Source organism: Octodon degus, unplaced genomic scaffold (genome assembly GCF_000260255.1).
Source record: "Octodon degus isolate 3935 unplaced genomic scaffold, OctDeg1.0 scaffold00037, whole genome shotgun sequence".
Taxonomy (NCBI): domain Eukaryota; kingdom Metazoa; phylum Chordata; class Mammalia; order Rodentia; family Octodontidae; genus Octodon; species Octodon degus.
Genome location: NW_004524613.1, coordinates 6875703 through 6880708, shown reverse-complemented (window position 1 = coordinate 6880708; position 5006 = coordinate 6875703). Strand labels below are relative to the sequence as shown.

At 41.7% G+C, this 5006-nt stretch overlaps 1 protein-coding gene across 1 annotated transcript in view; it reads right to left on the bottom strand.

Moving 5' to 3' along the window:
* Aar2 (AAR2 splicing factor homolog) overlaps positions 1–4061 on the bottom strand; it is a 75259-nt gene extending 71198 nt beyond the window's left edge. Inside the window, exon 1 of the mRNA XM_004630990.2 lies at positions 3997–4061. The gene's annotated coding sequence lies outside the window, so the exon portion shown is untranslated. The remainder of the gene's footprint in view (positions 1–3996) is intronic.
* Positions 4062–5006: the final 945 nt, after the last annotated feature.

The window sequence follows — 5006 nt, the reverse complement described above, 5'->3', positions numbered from 1 at the left end:
AAAAAAAAAAAATCAAATAAAACCAAAAAAAAAAAAAAATCAAATAAAACCAAAACAAAAAACAAACAAGCATGCTGGAAATGTAGCTCACCATGAGCTTTAGTATTTAGTACCAGTTAATTAATTAATTAAATCAGAACTTGTGGAAAGTTGCTGCTTTTGGTGAGCATTCTCTATGTGACATAGGGAGCGGGGAGATGGCTCAGTAGAATAAGCACTTCCCTGGCAAGTACAAGCGCCTGAGTTCAATCCCTGGTTCCACCAAATAAATAAATAAATAAATAAATACCAAATACCACATACCTCTATGTGCCATATATTGAATCAAACCCCCTGACATTATTATTCCCCTTAATCCTCGTCACATCCTATGTCTGTTTTATAAATGAGAAAAATGAGGATCAGAGAAAAGAGGAATTCTATGTTTTGATTTAAGCAGAAAGAACACTCACTTCACACCTACAAAGACACCAAAGTGATAAGCGCAAAGCCTATATACAAGACCCAAATTCAAGTTCTGTGTTTCTGTCCCTGCAGGTCAGTGTTCTTTCTATTGTTCACTCAGTTTCCACTCCCAGATGTTGCTCACAACAGAGGACAAGGGTGAGAAAGTCTGCATGGTCCATTTTTTTTTTTTTTTTTGGCAGAACCAGGGATTGAACTTACACCCTTCCACTTGCCAGGCAAGTACTTATTCTACTGAGCCATCTCCCCGGCACCCCTACATAGTCCGTTCTAAATGATAACTATGCCAAAGTCATCTAAAGCTAGAATTCTGTCCAAAACCTATCACTAGAGACTCCTAGAAAATTTGGGAAGGATGATTAAATCATATACATAGTCAATTTTCCATTAGCATCTAAAATTTATGAAAAACTTGGGAGTAAAAAGCTTTTCAAACACAAATCTCCCTTTTACAAAAACAAACAAACAACAACAACAACAACAAAAAACAAACTCAAAAAACAAAAAAACCCTCTAGAAGTGAAACAACTTTCCAAACAGCCACAATCATTAACAGTTGTGGACCATCTACCTGGAATGAACTCATGGCAGGGCTGACCTAGGATCAGCATGAAAGAAGAAAGGCCTAGGGTCAGCGAGATAACTCAACAGCCAGTGAGATAGCTCAGCAGACTAAGCACCTGCTTTGGCAAGCGCAGGGACCAGGGTTCAATCCCCAGTCCTGCATGCTGCATAGGCCCTGCCCCACCCAGGTGGAGTGGCACATGCCTGTAATCCCAGAGCTGGGGAGGCTGAAAACAGGAGGATCACCTCAAGTCTGAGCTGCATAGTGAGATCCTGTACCAAATACATAAAATGGAAAAAAAAAAAAAAAAAAGACCTTAGCTTATTTCGTCTACATCTCAACTTCAACCTCTGCAGGCAGATGCTGCCTCAGTTGGTATTTGCAAGAATTGTTATAATACGCACTCATTAAATTCAATCAATGACCTCACCTGGTCCTTAGTCAACTGTTTATTCAATTCCATCAATATTCAACAAGTTCTATGCTACAATCTTTGCTGGTATTCAAAAGAAATACCCAGCAGGGCATGGTGGTACACACCTTGAGAGGCTGAGGTAGGAGGATTGCTGTGAGTTTGAGGCCAGCATGGGCTACAAAGTAAGTTCAAGCCCAGCCTGAACTGCAAGAGTGAAACTCTGTCTCAAAAAGACAGGAAAAGAAGGGCCAAAGAGCTCAGTGGATTAAAGCGCTGCTGAGACAGCAATTGAGACTGGGTGTGGTGGCACGCGCCTATAATCTCAGCTCTTGGGAGACTGTAAACAGACGGATCACTAAGAGTCCGATCTACTAGTGAGACCCTGAATATCCTATAAACCCTTCCCTAAAATACCAAAAAAAAAAAAAGGAAAAAAAAAGACAGCAAAAGAAGAAAACAGAATCCACAGAGTAAGACAGTTACTACCCTTCAGACATTTTCAATCTAGCTATATAAATATTACCTCAAAATTTTACAAACAGAATAACCAACTGTTTAATTTGGTTTACTCTTATTTTAACAAACTAAACTGTGGAAAGAATATTTTTTTCAAAAATGTTAGGAGCATAATTTATTATTTTTAGCCAAAAATCACTATATAAACTGCAAATTACAACTTATTAATGGGTTAAGGAATCAATTTTGAAGGTCTGACTACAATTATTTCTTTTACATTAAAATAATGTAATATCAGAATATGTCACAAATAATAAGGATTTCTGGGCCAGGGAGATAGCTCAGCAGCATATGTGCCTGCTTGGCAAGCACAAGGTTCTAAGTTTGATACCCACTACCAAAAAAGAAAAAAGAAAAGAAAAAAACAAATAATAAGGATTTCTGTTGTTGCTTGTGTTGTTTTTGTGGCACTGAGGATTTGAACCACAGCCTCATACATGCTAAGTCAGTGCCCCACTCCCAGGCTACACTCCTATCTCAGGAATAATACTATTTTCTGAAAGTCTGTGTTTGTATGCACACTTGGTCATAACATAAAATGTATGTTACTGTAGTTAAAAGCCCCCAAAGTTTATAAAGATACTACTCTAAATATGTGTATCTTCTATTGGGAAGTAAGAAGAACATGTTCAAATGGGAAGGGGAAGTGGGGAAGAAGGGAAGGAAAAAATGGAAACAAAGCTTGTGTAAATGGAGAGAAGAGGAAGGTTGAAGAGAGGAAAGGGAAATGGGGAAAAAAAAGAAGACATATTACAGATAGGTAGAAATTTCCTATGATGAACATGATCAATATGTATAACAAATATGTACTAATGAAAAATAACTATGTCTATCTTCTTTTTCCTATACATAACCTAGAATTCAGAGTACTTAGTAAACATTTGTTAAATGAAAAGAAATTCCATAAAAAATAACTGCTCATCAATTAGCCATCTTCCCTGGTGGCATCTATGTAGTTCTTTAATTCTAATTCTACCATCCTTCATTTCTTTTCACTCTACATCCAGTAGCTGGTACATGGCCTGGCACTAGACGAGGCTGGAGAAGGTTTACTGAATGTGTACAGGACTCTGCAGTGTACCAACCTACCTCATGTACAGCTTTGTGAGTTCCTCACAGTCCTGGAACGCAGAAAGTCACATCTAAGCACACTCTCCACCACTTCCGTAATCCAAACTATCACACAGAAAGTGCTGGCCCCTTAATCCATTCTCTATCCAATAGCCAGAACGACCTTTCCAAAATGCCAACCTAATCATGCCATACTCTCATCCTCTGAGTGGCTTCCAATGTGGCTCTATGTAAACCAAATTTCTTACCATCATCTAAGTCTTCCTGGTCTAGCTCCTGGCAGTCCTTCAATCTTGTTTCATGCTGTGCTCCCCCACACCCAAACTCTGTTGCAGGCCCTCAGACTAGAGCGAACTCTTCCCACCACATTCTGTTAAATCATTTTTCTGATCTCAGCTCAATATTCACCTCCCCAGTAACGCTTCCTCTAGCTCAGTGTGATACACTCTGGGTGTGTACTTTGTACGTTTCCACTTTAATTGCAGTTATAATTCTGCATGTTTGATTGACATCTGTCACCAAGAACTTTGAGTCGTTCTGTATCTCTAGCACATGTCAGACACTTAGTAAATATTTAGTTAATAACAATATAATATGCATTTTGTACACGAGAAACAAAGGCTCAGGTTGGGGTCGAACAAGTCCCGCAGGGTAAGGGCCTGAGCTCTAGAATTTTGGGACGGAGGGAGGGAGAGGACGCTACTCCCTCTGTGCCGGGAAGCCCTGGCAACACTGTCGCCTCCAGACACACCAGCGTCCCACCACCGGCCCCCGGACTTGTACGCTGCCGTCACGGTAACACGGGCTTAATTCAAGGCACTCTGCAATTCCGAGGCAGGAAGAGAGGTGGCCGCACACACCGCGAAGGGACACACACACACACACACACACACACACACACCCCACGAAGGGACACGCAAAACGAAATCAGAGGTCAAAAAAGAGGCCACTAGGCCGCACTCACCTCCCTGCGCCTCACCTCCTTACCACGGAAACTGGCCGGAAGTTCTGCCCCTTTCGCGCCGGAAGGGAGCAATATAGACAGAGTTCCGGCGGAAACCTAGGTCGCGGAATGAAAAGTCCGTCCCTCCAGGTCCCGCTGGGTGAATTGTGGCTGCTATTCTCATTTTACCTCCTGAACTGTGCGCGACAACTTTAATTAAACTATCCCTTTTTATATTTCCTTCCACAAACATTCACCAGCCATAGTCTTTTGGTGCCAAGCATTCACAGGTCATTGAAGCATGGTACACATCATGACTGCCTAAAGCCCACAGTCAGGCTCTTAATCTTGGTCCTCCTCCGCCAGTCTCTGAATCATACTGTCAGAGCTGTCCCACTATCACCAAACGGTAGCTTTCTACTCACACTCAAATCTTCGTTGAATGCCTCCAGCCCAGAGAGGACAAGTGGACTTCAATAGCAAGAGCTTCAGTTCTTCTTGCCATCATCACCCAATGTCCTAATATACCCTGCGGTGGGGTAAACTGCCTATCTTATTCCGCGCGGTTTCCCTGGAATCTAGCAGAAAACCATCTCAGGGCATATGTTATGCGTTCCCTTAGTGGTAGTAGCGATATGATATTCACAAATAGCATCTAACTGTGGGCCTCACTTTGCGCTAGGTGATTCTGTTATGGGCCGCTACATTTAGATAGAAATTAATATATAGTCAGAAAAGACTGGGCTGTCAAGGAAGTCAACAAGAACAACAACCAAAAAGAATCGTGGCTGTGGGCGGCGCATCTGAAGAAAAACAAGAGTCAAGAGAAAGATGCAACGGTATGGATGCTTCTGATAAGCAGTAACTTGAAATTATAGTATAATTGGTATTTCCTGGTCCAATAAAGTCCAGCTGGGTACCCAGAGCATCTAGGCTGGTCCCTTCCCCCTAAATGTCTTTGTTCTTTCCCTGTACCCTTGCTACATGCCCACTTCCAATTGAACTAATATTAGCTAGGCAGCTATACTTGC